The following is a 15,598-nucleotide window of genomic DNA, read 5'->3' as shown; positions in this document are numbered from 1 at the left end:
ATCATTTGATCTTCCTTTACATTTTTATTTCCTACCTACTGCTTTCATCTTCCAAAAGGCGTGTACAGCTGTGTGCCATGATGACCTGCCATATCTTGAGTCTTGCATATTTTTGCTAAGTATTATGTTTCCAAAATTAATGATAAGACGAGGAAGTGTTAGTAGTAACCGAACTTAAATGTCACAATGGCAGTCATCTAAAGAGATCGTTGAAATAGGGGTTGACTACGAAATGAAGATCATTTCTAAGTATATGCCTATACTAAATGTTTTAATTTTGAAAAGCCATACATCTTATGAGATATCTATTGAACGATACAATCAATTAAAATGTGAAACACATAATTAAATTATTATTTATCAACGAATAGCATTTGCTAATATTGACAACACACCTTAATTCCTGGGAAAATATTGAGCTACATGCTGATGCATGTTGTACTCGATTTGCTGCAGATATCGTCCTCGTTTTCGTTGACCAAGCTAATGAGAATCAGATCAAGGCACCCTGAAATGGGATATGCGTGATTAAACGTGTTCGGAATTTCGGTTTGAAGAGTAAATATGGAGTAAGTGGAAAGACAGAACCAATGGGTAGGGAGATAGACAATGACAAATCTTGAAATATATCAAAATGCGGATCGATTTATTAGTCGCAAGAGTTCTCGCTGATTTCTCTATTTTTGTTTATTTATTCATTCATATATTATTATTTTATTACACTTGCAAATTAAGTTTTGTAGCACCTCACAATGTGTTCTATGGACTTTTACACATCAGCACAGAGCAAGTAAAACTCCAATGATTGTTTCCTATGCCACATTAAAATATAAAGTTCCGGTAGTTGTTACATAGTAATTATATATTGTTACATTCTAATTATATGTTATTTTGTTTTATCTTTATATTACATTGTTGCTATCAATGTGTTATATTTTAATTATCTGTCTGTTGCATTGTAATTATATCCTACACCATATATTGTGGTTTACTACCACTGTTTAGTATTTTATGTTAGGATCGAATTGAAATATGGCGTAATACGCAGTAAGATAAATAAATGATTCATGTTTTACAATTTCATCATAAATCATTCTGGTAATAATCTTGGAAAACACATTTTAAATATTTGGGTCAAAACACTTAATTGTAAAGGACAAGCCTAAATCCAGTGCTATCTAACTCTTTTGAATACAAGTCTTATACCGCAATAAGAAAGAAAACATACATGGGTGCCAAAAGACTGAACTTGAAGTAACGATTTGTGATGTACCCAGAGTATCAGACTTTATCAAAATATATTATTCCATGTTAACATATTTGAAGAGACAGACTTTAAAATGAAACCCATGTATCGTGTTTCTTTATGTTAGTATTACCTAGTTTGTTATCTAACATATACAATGAAACTTATAAATAAGGGTTTTGTTGACGTCCGCCTCTTGACTTTGATAAATACACCATAATATAACTAACTTAGGGGATCAAGTCAACAAGTCTTTGTTATTCTAAATTTACAATATTAGGTTCAACCTGAATTAATTCAGCATTCGGTCATTCATTCATTCATTCATTCATTCATTCATTCTAGTGGGGGATTACCATCGCACAACCTTACATAAAATGTATTCATATTTGTTTTGCAATCATTGTACTTAACATGAATTTAGCCTAATTAATCGATTGCCAGATTCCTTACAAAACCTTAAATATACCGAATTTCTTACGGCGTGGACAATAGTTAAGCTGTTAAATAGTTTTATTTAAAATTTACACCTTTTATTTCTATTATTTTGTTGGATGATTTATATTTCTTTTTTGTTTTGGGTCCGCTCCGGTGGCCTAGTGATTAGAGCGTCCGCCTCATACGAGGGAGGTCGCGGATGCGAACCTCGGCCGAGTCATACCAAAGGCTTATAACTATGGTACAAACAGCTGCCTCGATATGCGCTCAGCATTAAGAGGTTAGTGTTAGGACTGGTCGGCCTGGTGTCAGGATAATGTGACTGGTTGGGACATCATTATACATGCCTGCGGGATGATGCCCCAAATGCTAAACATCTTTATAAACTGACGCACTGCATATATCGTAACTATATGACTGGAAAATTCATAAGACTACGTTAAAAATCCAAGTATCACACGCACACACACGTTTTCTTTTTGATGCAGACATTTTACTAAGAAAATATCCTGTGAGCGTACCCCTGCATTGCTATTGTGATGGCCTAATTTTAGATAAAGTAGTATTTATGCTGTCAAAAAAGCGTTGTATACCCAGTGATACAGTATTTCAATGATTTAAACTCATGAAAGGAGTTGGTAGGATTCATTGTTTCAAATATAGACCTGTAAGATATATGTTTATCTTAAATTTGAATTGTCTTTTCTTCTCCTGCTGATAACATATGTAAAATATAAAATAGTTGTTGTGGGGTTTAACGCCATATTTCAGCACACGATAGGCTATGCATGGCGGCCAGTATTAATGGTGGAGGAAGAACCCGGAAAAACCCCGGGAAGAACCACCGACCCACGAGAAGCTACTGGCAAGCTTTCTCACATACCCATGTTAGCCGAATCCTAGACTCGAACCTACGCAGACAGAGGTGAGATGGCAGTGATCCGTAACGGAGAGCGCTTTAGACCACTCGGCCACTCGGGGCCCCCATATATATAAAATAGTAAGTGATTCAATGTGAAAATCTGCAATTTTTTACATCTTTATTTCCGACTAAAGGTTTTTATATTCAGAAAAAGTCGTGTTCAAGTGTGTGTGTGTGTACAGGTTTGTACTATAATGACCTGCCCTATTTTCAACCTTGTATATATGTTCCTAAGTATTCTATTTAAAGATGAATGATACAACTAGGAAGTTTTAGTTAGGTACCGAACTTGAGTGTCACGGTGACAGTGGTTAAAAGAGATAGGTGATATGGGGGTTAGCTACCAATAAAGAATATTTTTATAATTATGGATCATAATTAATTTTCGAGTTTTAAACACAATATAAATTGCATATAGTCTACATTAAAAGATAAATTACAATGCAAAATACTGAATTAAAGCATTGTTTTGTAATTATAGGATATATTAATATTGACAACACCCCTTAATTCTTGGGTAAATATTGCGCTACATGATGATGCATTTATGTCTCGGTTTTTTGCATAGTTCTTCCTTGTTCTCGCTACCCACGCCACTGAAGATCATGTCAGGGCACTTGCAAACACGGTAAAGGTGCTAAAACGTGTCCGAAATTTCGATTAAATAGTAAATAAGGAACAGTTAGAAATATAAAAATTGACGTGTGGTAGGCGGGATGGATATTAACAGTATCATAACGAAAAAATGGAGAAAAAAGAGGCGAATTTATTAGAATAAAATGTGTTTGTGACCTGCTCTGTTTTCGTTCATGACTCATTCATTGTTAAGTTTTTTTATATTACATTTGCAAGCAACACTTCTGACAGCAAACACAAGCACGGGAAAATCTTAATGCCATGACCTTTTTCATATACGACAATACAAACAGAAGGGACATATTGTTATTTAAAAAAAGTATTATGCCGATTTAGTAATAATTTCGATTTTTATTAAAGGAAAGGCCGCAACATATCCTAGACGTTTGGGTTACTTTACATGGGAATGAGATGGAGATGATTAAACAAGGCAAAGTCCAAACATATAATTAACTTATGTCTGTCCATCGATCCATGTATGGATCTATTACAACATGCTTGTAATTGTTAGGTGCAGTTCGTAATATGATGGAATTTAGAGTCAGACATATACTTTAATAGCTGGTTCGTATTTTCCAATTTCATTACACATTAATTATATTATTATTTCTGGTGGATACATTATTTTCGATATCTGGTTTTAAACCTCCTTGTAAAGGGCAATTGAAATTCAATATTATCTCACTCAACTGATTATATGTCTTTTGCCACGACAAGGAAGAAAAAATAAATAGGTGGCTACTGCATGCCAAAATACCCAATCAGATATGCGAATTAGTGACATATCCTGAAAAATATAATTATTATGTGTTATCATCATTAAAAGGACAAAATCGTATATTAGACTATTATATTACTTTTGGTTATATAGCCAAGGGCTATTATGGTTATTTGAGGAATAGAGTTAAGCCCAGATATACTAAATCAAGAAATACCAGCTTCTCATGTTTGACACCCAACCCCACCCTACCCCAATCTACCTGATCCACATTTTACTGTCAGAAAGTCATTATTGTTATAATTGTATCCTATCATATTTCATTTTTGGTTTAATTAGAGATAAAATCATCACAATAATGAATTTTATCATCTTGTCTAACGTTTTAGTTGTCTACTCTATCGGAAGACAAAGTACATCAACTATTTCTGCTCATAGAAGGCGCTAGTGGCTTTGAAATGCAGACATTATTATACATTTTGATATTAAATTAGACTTGTCATTTATTCATCTGTATTATGTCATAGCATTTGGTCTTCCTTTACATTTTTATTTCCTACCTACTGCTTTCATCTTCTAAAAGGCGTGTACAGCTGTGTGCTATGATAACCTGCCCTATTTTGAGTACTGCATTATTTTTTTAAGTATTATTTTTACAAATTAATGATAAAACGAGGAAGTGTTAGTAGTAACCGAACTTAAATGTCACAATGGCAGTCATCTACAGAGATCAGTGAGATGGGCGTTGACTACGAAAATAAGATTTTTTCTAAATATATGCTTACACTAAATGTTTTAGTTTTGAAAAGCCATACGTCTTATGAAGATATATATTAAGCGATACAATTAATTAAAATGTAAAACACATAATTAAAATAGTATTTATCATGGAATGGCATTTGCTAATATTGATAACACGCCTTAATTCCTGGGATAATTATGAGCTACATCGTTTTGCATGGTGTACACACTCTGCTGTAGATATCGTCCTTGTTTTCGTTAACCACGCTATTGAGAATCAGGTATGGGCAACCTGAAATAAGATAAGCGTGGTTAAGCGTGTCGAGATTTCGGTTTGAAGAATAAATATGGAGTAAGTGGAAAGACAGAAACAATGGGGTGGGAGATGGACAATGACAAATATTGAAATAGATAAAAATGCGGATGGATTTATTAGTCGCACGAGTTCCCGTGGATTTCTCTATTTTTGTTTATTTATTCATTTATTTTTTAAAAACATTTTATTACACATGCAAACTTAGTTGTTTTGTGGCACTTCACAGAGTGTTCTACGGACTTTTACACATCAGCACAGATCAATTAAAACTCCAGTGATTGTTTCTAATGCCACATTAAAAGTAGAAAGTTCCAGTGCGTATGCTACACATTTGTAGTGAATATATGTGGGTATAGAATATAAATGGTTACACAAGGTGAAGCATATTATTTACCATTGTAGTTATATATCTTTGACATTGATTATCTTTCTGTTTCAATGTAATTTTATGTTACATAGTAATTATCTATTGTAACATTATATTTATCTGTCATATTGTTTTATCTCTCTATTACACTGTAATTATCAATCTGTTAAATTTTAATGATCTGTCTGTTACATTGTAATTATATCCTACACTATATGTGTTGTTCACTGCCACTGTTAGTGTTTAATGTTAGGATCAAATTGCACTGTGGCGGAATACGCAGTAAGATAAATAGCTGAGTCATGTGTTACAATTTCATCATAAAGCATTCTAGTTATAATCTTGGCAGACACATTTTAAATATTTGGGTCAAAAAAATTTATTTGTGAAGGACAAGCATAAATCCAGTGTTATCTAACTCTTTTGAATACAAGTCTTGTACTGCAATAAGAAAGGAAACATACATGGGTGCCTAAAGACTGAACTTGAAGTAATGATTGCAATATACCCATATTATCAGACTTTATCAAAATATAAGTATTCTATGTTAACCTATTTGAAGAGATAGACTTTAAAATGAACACATATATCAGGTTTCTTTATATTAGAATTGCCTAGTTTGATATCTAACAAATAAAATTAAATTATAAATAAGGGTTCTGTTCACGTCAACCTCTTGACTTCGATAAGTACACCATAAGGGATTAAAGTCAACAAGTCTGTATTATTCTAAATTTACAATATTAGGTTCAATCTAGCATGAACTGTGCGGTTGCAACCCGAAGAAAGACATCTTTCATTATTGATTGCCACACTTATGTAAACCTTGTGATGATCAACAAAGTCTGATAGCAAGTAAAGCAAGTACTGATGTTGGTTGGTAAAATAAACAGGTGAGTCGAGTAGACAGCGAGACCAAGGTCATAAGAGGTATTTGCCGGCAATATATAGTCATCCACATTTTTATGAAGGTCAAGGACGATTTGTACATTATTAAATTAATTAAATAATGAATTAATTCGGTATTTGGTCATTCATTCATTCGGTCATTCATTGATTCGTTCATTCATTCATTTATTTATTCATTCATTCATTCATTCATTCAAGTGATGAGGGGGTGACAAAATCGCACAACCTTACATAAAACCTATCTATATTTGTTTTGCAATTGTTGTAATTAACATGAATTTAGCCTAATTTATTGATTGCCAGTTTCCTTGCAAAACGTTAAATATACCGAATTTCTTACGGCGTGGACAATAACTAAGCTATTAAATAGTTTAAATTAAAATTTTACACTTTTTGTTTCTATTTCTTTGTTGGATGATTTATATTTCTTTTTTCTTTTGGGACCGCTCCGGTGACCTAGTGATTAGAGCGTCCGCCTCAAATGCGGGAGGTCGCGGGTTCGAACCTCGGCCGAATCATACTCAAGGCTTATAACTATGGTACAAACAGCTGCCTCGCTAGACGCCCAGCATTAAGAGATTAATGTTTGAACTGGTCGGACTTTTATGATGATAATGTGACTGTCTGGGACATCATGCAACATGCCTGCGACATGATGCCCCAAATGCTAGACATCTTTATAAACTGACGCACTGCATATATCGTAGCTATGTGACTGGCAAATTCATAATACTACGTTAAAAAATCCATATATCACACGCACACACACGTTTTCATTTTGATACGGACATTTTACTAATAAAATAACATGTGTGCGTACCCCTGCATTGCTACTGCGATGACCTGATTTTGGATAAAGTAGTATTTAACGATTTCAGCAAGATCTTAGTACTACATAGCCTACTGAATAAGAACTGGTGCAAAAAGATAGCATAACATGCCGTAAAATGATTTGTTGATCCATATTCATGTTTTGACTCTACTTTAGATTTCAATTTAGCCTAACTGTTTTCTCGTCCGCTCATATGAGAACCAACCTAACTCAGTAATTGATTGAATGGTTTACAGTTTACTTACAATATCCATGTCCTCTATGCCATCAAGGTAATGTTAGGTACGTATAAAGACAAATTACCGAACACGACTCAGACCGGAATTTAACTGATGGTGTATCATTCTAGTGTTAATCGAGTAAACATTTAATTGGTGGAAGATTATAGATAGCACTGATAATCAACATCATCCTTATTATCGTTATTGTCTTAATAATGTGCACATGTATTAATAGTAGTAGCAGTAATAGTAACAGTTGCCATTTATTAATTTCCTTTATGCTAATGTCACAAATGACGAAACGATAATGATGACAGTGAATTGGAAGTAATACCCGAGCTATCTGGGGTCCCTGGATGGTCGAATGGTCTAAAGCGCTCGACTTTACATATTCTACATCTCACTTCTGTCCGCTTAAGTTCGAGTCTAGGCTTGAAGAACGCAGGTATGGGAGACAGCTTGTAATAAGCTTCATGTGGGTCAACTGTTTTTCCAGAGCTCAGTCTCCAGAAAAAAGACTTGCCGCCGTGCATAGCCCATCATATGCTGAGGAATGATTTTATCCTCCACCGCCCCCGCCCCACTGCAACTTGTAAATTCATTTTGGTTTTCCAGAGTATTTATTAGAGCAATGTCATGCGTTAACTTATTTGGCAGTGTATTTTTTGGCTTTTGATAATAATAATATTCATGTTCATAATAATCCAACTATTATGGTATGTATGGTTTGTTTCCATGCTGATTGTGCAAAACTACGAACAAGACCTGTTTAAGAAGTCACCAGTGTAAGGGATATAACTCAGAAATGTAGCCTTACAAATGGCAGCTGTATGGCTAATACTAGTACGAGGTCTGTGTGTGGGTTTGATTATGACTTTGAACGTAATTTAAAAAAAAAATATCAGTCATATCGCTACGATGTCGGCAGTGTCTCAGTTTATAGTGATGTCTAGCACTGGGGCATCATGCTGCAGACTTGTAGCATGATGTCCCACCCAGACACATTATCCTGACACCAGGCAGAGCAGTCCTAATACTAACCTGTTGATGCTGAGAGCTTAGCGAGACAGCTTTTCGTACCATGTTTGTAAGTTTCTGGTAAGACTCGGCCGAGCCTCGAACCCACGACATCCCGCTTGCGATGCGCACGAACTGACCACTAGTCCACAGGAGCCGTCTAAGACGTCTGTTACCATTAGAATTAATGACATGTGTATGCATTTCAGAAATGCTTTAGATTCTCATTAGTTATCTGATTTATATTCGATAGGAGCTGTAGTCTGTAATCTATCTCTGCAAAGTTAGATAACAATATATTAACAATAATTGACTAAAGTCATAACGAAAGATAAATGACAGTCTTCCGTTTGAGACCTATTTTTACGTCGAAAACGTTATAAAATTATCTTCAAGTTAGTGAAATATAAACTGTCTGCTTTAGCACACCATTTTGGCACAGGAAACAAATATACATGTTAACTCTTTCTTACTCAGTCCGACAGATACAATTAAAAATAAACTCACGGAGTCAGAAATTTGATAATAGCTTCGATTACAAAACATGGTTTAGTTTTGAGCTGGTAGAGTCAACAACTATACGAGAAATTATGTATTAAAATAGTTAACCAAAAACAACAATTATTCAACAATTTTACCAGGCAATTCGTGTGAACCCGTCACTCCTTGATTGGTTTGGACAAGACGGCAGGTACAGCCAACAGGAACAGTTAGTCCAACCTTTCAATAACCTTTCTATGAATAGTGCTTGTGCCAAAAATGCATTAACCAGTAGCTCTAACCATATTTATAATTTATCTTCTGAATCTACCACGATCATTTTGCTTTTATGAATTATTATTACACATTGCAAGCACAAACGTTGATATATAATAACGATGTGATATAAAAGTTGTACACATGATATCGATGTAATAACCAAGGTGACATTTAACGGCGATGTGATAGAAAAATTAACATATGATAGAGATATGATTAAAAGTTGACATAGTATAAAGATATGCTAGAAATGTTAGCATATGGTGGCGATGTGATATAAATGTTTATAATAACAATGTGATATAAATGTTGACATATAATAACGATGTGATAGAAAAAATGTTGACATATATTAACGATGTGATAGAAATGTTGAGAGATGATGGCCAAGTGATATAAATGTTGCCATATCATATCAATATAATAAAACGTTATATACAATAACGATGTGATAGAGATGTTGATACATAATATCGATGTGACAGGAAAATTCGTTGCATTCAGTCTCTATCAGATTTAGTACAACCAACATTTTCACAGAATTTTTCACTCCAACGTTTATCATGTCGTGTCATGTATACATTCCTAACCAAAGTGACTCAAGTTCGTTCTTTCAAATGTGAACCTAACAAGCTTAAAGTTTTTTTCTATTGTTGATGTGAAATCGAACTCTTTGTTCTATACTTTCTACGTTGATACATTTATCATGCACCATGTCACTTGTACTTGAACGATAAAGCCAGCTACATTGAATATCAATGTAAAATATTGAACACTTACGTCACTAGTTTATATGTGTTTGATCGTCCAAAAATACGTAGAGGCGTCTGAAAATTGTTGTAGTAATTGAAAATGTGTAATGCAAATTAGAAATCAATGAAAAGCCTTCAAATATTGAATCGTCAGTATTCAAGCCGAGAAAAATCTGTTTATGTTTGATATATTAACTTCATTGGCATTATGATGTACATTATCTATTCTGAGTTAACACATACGAAACATAACAAGATGGAGGAGAGTTAAACCATTTATGTGAATTCAATATTTAGTGTTATTTCAGTCTGAATATGTTTTACTATTCCCATTGCTGCTTTGCTTCGTCAGCACCTGGAAATAAGCAGCTAAAGTCATACTGAACGTACTGCCGTTGGGAAACTAATGACATGGTACAATATGCATAGCCAAAAGAAATATATGGTGTCAATCATTTTGTGTTTAAATCAAAAAATCTTTTCAGTTATCACAGATGTCCTTTTATAATTCATACATTGCAATGTTCACTGCAATACCTTTTGGTCTCATTTCCGTGTTCACTTCAATATTGAATTTCTCGGCTTCCTGTGTTTTAGTTTTACCTGCATGCAGCTGAATACAATAATAAGTTCACCTATTTCAGTTAAAAACATCTATAGTTATTAATACAGTCTGCTCCCACTCAGTCAAATGTTCTCTCGTTTGTTTTACCCTTTGTTTATTTATTCAATACTACTTTGTACGACACCGATAATATTGACCAATTATCAATCTATATACGTTCTTGTGTCAGTTTAAAATTGGTCATTCAAGTGTGTAACTTGTCGATTCGGTGAACGTAACATTATAAATTGCTTTACTGTTATCATTCAAATGTACAAGATTAGATTCCAAATTATCTACATAGGTCTAATCGAGCTTTCATTTACATTAATTTTGGTTTTGATGTCTTTTATCTTTTTGGTTATCACTATTAAATAATATTTGTTCTGCAACTCTGACAGCGTGTTAGTGTGAGCTGTTATCCTGTCATTCAATTCAATATTTTTTGTGCCAAGACCATTCACATACGTTTCAATTTCTTGATCATTCATTTTATATTTTTATTCCGATAGTAATGAAATCAACGAACCATGATCATCAAAGATAATGTTTCTACTGAACAAATAAACACTTGATTCAAGACAACTAGTGAAACCAATATAAAGTGAAAAGTTAAATGATATACGATTACCAATGTCATCATTGAAAAGTTCTTGAATAGTGTTGTCTAACATATTTTCCCCTATAAATCCTAACTGCATGGAAAGCAGCTAATGTAATATCAACTATTGTGACAGCTCAAAGTTCTTCAACTAGAAACAATAGTACACCTTTTGTTTGATAAGCAATTTCAACATATTTTATTTCTCCTCATTTATATATGTTGTCTATATAAATCGTCTTTTTTGTTTTGTAGAAATTTTATTTCCAAAACAGCCTTGTTATCAAATTGCGCTTAGTGTAACTATAACGTAAATTAAAAACATTAAGTAAAGTATCTAATCCTGTTTTATGTGATGTGGTCATAATTCATTTCATTTTGTAGACTGTTCTAAAGGTCGATCGGAATAATTCAGGCAAACAATGATGTCACACTATAAATTACGACATCTGACAATGATTTGGTCATTTTTAGTTCTAGATTTGAATTGATTTAATACATTATCTTGACTTGTTTCCCTTCCCTTTTTTCAACTGCTTTTAGCATCTTTAATTCCTCTTGCTATTTATTTTGTTATTCCATTTTTATTCTTTTATTTCTATATAAGTTGAGCTACTTATAAATGGTTATGTCAATAATCGTTATTTGTGTCTTCCATTAATCTCATTTATCTTTCCAGTTGTAATTTAATAATTTCTTTGTTATTTAAAACAAGAAATGAAAAGCCACAGATGGTACAAATATTTTGATGTACGACTTTAAAGAGTACAAAAGTTATGAAGATAACATTATAAATGAATATAAATATATACGATGATTCAAGAATACTTGAATACCATTGATCGAAATAATATATCAGTTGAAGGTTTTATAATGAATGGTTTTAAAAGAAAACCATAGATAACATCAAGATCACTTAATGATAGGCAACTTTCGAATTGAGGACAATCATTTGTAGTTGTGTAGGGCGAGTATTGTAACAAAGTTAAAACATCAGACGGAGAGAAAAAAAATCGAAAATAATTTTTTGGCTGGAAAAGGCAATAAAGATTGGCCCAGCTAAACAGACGAAAGGTAAAGAATTAGCAATTATTTAATTAATTTTCATATGTTCATTTTGATAAGGTGAGTTAAGACATTTAATACATCAAACGGAGTCCCATTTTAATGGTAAAGTACTTGACTGTTTAGATTTTGAATCTGAAATCTATTATTTTCAGTGACGAAATTAGTGCGATGAACAATATTCACCTATACTTTGTATACACAATTTACTTTTCGGGTGCAAATACATTGATTCTTTACTTAAAACTGATTTTATCCACAGCCAAAACATGAAGTATATGTTCATTTATCTCTCTTACCTGTTTATTTTCTCTACCATATCACCCACATACTTTTTCCTTCTTTTATAGAACCTTTGCATCTCTGGTAGATTCTATTTCGTTTATCCATGTACTCATTCAGGTTTTCTCTGTTGCAATATTTTATCACTGTTGTTTGTCATTCATCGCTAGCAGTGCAGGATCTATGTAAAAGGTCAGCTAGAACTAACATGTGTGCTGAATAAAATTTTGATGCAAGCTTCACAACAGTAATCATCTTAAAATATGATTGTACTATTTTGACATAAATTGATTTCAGTTATTATTAGAAGCAAGTAAAAACTGTATCATGAAATACTGTATATACACATACTGTATAACTTCATCCATACTGTGTCAAAATTATTCTTGAGAGGATAACGGGGTGTGTCCTTAACACATCATTTATTTTAAAAAAGAATGTAGTTTTCATCTGCTTAATGATACATCTTATCCTCTTCATTTTTCAAGTACATTATGTTTTACCTTTCAATCTTATGTTCTTTATGAATCATTTCTGTTTTGTATAAGTCATTTTTTCTTGGGATGCACAAATACCTCTGATCATAAAACATTCATTTTCCAATTTATAAATTACTCCATTGCATAAAACAGCATGCCTAAGTTTGAATGCTTACCAAGAGCAGTTTTGAGGGCAGCCCATTGCAAATATTTAGCATTTTACAATTCTAAACGTTGTAACGGTGTCATTTGTCAGGTTACCGAATATTTTGATCCAAACTGTTTTATACCCTTATTGCAATACCTGAAGTCATGTACTTATGCGTCACTGGTGTTTTTTATATCTTCGAATTAGATTTGATAACATTAACCTATATTTTATGGTTCATTTAAGGCGAAACACTTCCATACTCTAGTCAACAAAATTATATTCAATCTTCCTTTATTAAGGTAGATTAAGTTTTTACTCTCATAAAATTATGTCTTTAAATGGCCTTTTCTTGCAGCATTGTGTATATATCTATCTTTAAGATTTTCACTTTCTCGGTTCATATGTACTTTGAAAAGACATCGCTGTCAACTGCATTTGTACCAAATTGCTGTATGTTTAATATGTCGGAATTAATTATCATAGACTCTTCTGTAGGAAAACCGTTTTCTTGCTTGTTTGTGTAGCATATATTGATTATTCAAGTAACCAGTCTTTCAATTAAGCATGTATTATCTTCTTTTTTAGCAGTTCAATTTCTTCAAAGAATTGATCGATATTTACTTAAGCAACTGTGTCTTCAGAATCGTGCAAATCACATGTTAGTCTTACTCTGAAAAGAACATTTTTACCAAATCTGTACCGTCTCAGACGTAGGCCGATGCTTAATAATCTCTTTCCTGAAACAAACCCTGGAACATTTGTTGGGTTGCCCTGTTTTAGTTAAATCTGTTAATGGGTTAGTTATAGCCGAAACATTTTGAAAAAAAAATCTTATTGAACCCAATCAAAATTCAAACCTAGGAACATTGGAATTTGTGTATTGGTCTAGGCTATAAGGGCATCTCTGATTGTTGCAAGTTTGTTAGAGTGAGCTTTTAACTGACCAGATCCACTAACTAGATGGCCTAAGTATTTCAAATCAGAAAATTTTATACTACATTTGGTGGGTCTAGCTTTGAGATTGGCCCTGAGGAAACTATCGAACCGATTTATTAATACTTCAACATATTTTTGCCAGGTATGTGTATATACGAAGATATCGTCTACGAAACTGTCAACGTTGTTTACCATATTTGTTTTTGTTTGCCTTGTTGTGATGAGATATGCAGTGTTATCTGAATGGGATAAAGAGTAATTATAACTCGGGCGTTGTACGTGGAAACCAATATTTCTCCGGAGACGGGACCCCTTGTCATTTGTTTTCTGCCTTTCACAACCAATTTTCCTTGAGTCTGATGTCCAGTTAGTCTTAAATGAAACGGCATCGACCTTATATCTAATATGGCTGCCACATAGGCTAATTTGAATATATTGTAAAATGCTCAAGCATATAAGGTACAGTTTAAACACTTAGTAGTCCAGACGGAATACATTAGCTTTTTAATTGCTGTAAATAATATGTTAGTATACGTCCGTTTGAGTTATTTTTGTTTTCTTCCAGTTTTCAGAGTGGCAACATACGGTGTAAAATAAATCCTAACGTTTTTGAAACGAATAAGAGGATAATTGGTTTTCGTATGTAAGTCTTATGAAGGTCAGTGGTGGTACTAATAATTAGAATACATATTATTGTCATGGCATGGAATATGATCGAGCTTGTGATGTACGTATTAGTGTTAATATCAAAAGTTTGAATTTCATCTTTGTAGGTATTTCAGAGTAAACACATTTCCCATTTTAAAAAACTAACAGGAATGATTCTATGTATCGAGATCAATACACAGATAAATGCAACTAATTCATAATATATGGATATGTAAGAAACCTCACCTAGTGTCCTGCTTGACAGAAGTTGTTCATGTGGTCTTCTCGGATGCCTCTTTCACCAAAGCTAATGTTCACCATGTACAGCCTAGCATGTGCAAAACAGGGTGGTAAGTCCAATCAATCTCATCAAAGAAGGTACTGAGGTTATGGTATTGGAAGCACTATTTGAAAAATTCAAAAGATTAATTAATTAATTACAGGATTAGTTTTATGGTTATGTAGAATCCGTTGATTAATAATGTTTCTAATATGATTAATTGGCTATATAGTAACCTTTGATTAAGAATGTATACATAATGATTAGTTGGGAAAGGAGAACACTTCGATCAAGATTGCCTACAGTTTCAACTTTGATCACTGATGCTTACATAATGATTCACTTGGAATGTAGAAAGCTTTCATCAAGATAATGATCAATTGTTTAAGTAATAAATAATTGGTGATCGATTAATAATTATTTATAGAAGAGACTATGGTGGGGATGTTTTTAACCTTTACACAGTTATGTAACCGTAAGTATGTAACATAGTTGCATTATACTTGATACAATGCCAAAACAGTGTTTAGCCCTGATATCAGCGCGTTAGACCAATGTGCAACTGATCCACATGACTGGTACACAACACAGTAAACAAATATAATAGTGTTAATAATGAAATCATATTGGTCAAACTGCATAATGTTTAATTTTTTTCAATAAATTGAACAGAGTCAG

The sequence above is a fragment of the Sinohyriopsis cumingii genome, chromosome 14 (genome assembly GCF_028554795.1).
Source record: "Sinohyriopsis cumingii isolate HCF-2022 chromosome 14, ASM2855479v2, whole genome shotgun sequence".
Classification (NCBI taxonomy): domain Eukaryota; kingdom Metazoa; phylum Mollusca; class Bivalvia; order Unionida; family Unionidae; genus Sinohyriopsis; species Sinohyriopsis cumingii.
This window is presented reverse-complemented; position numbering follows the sequence as displayed.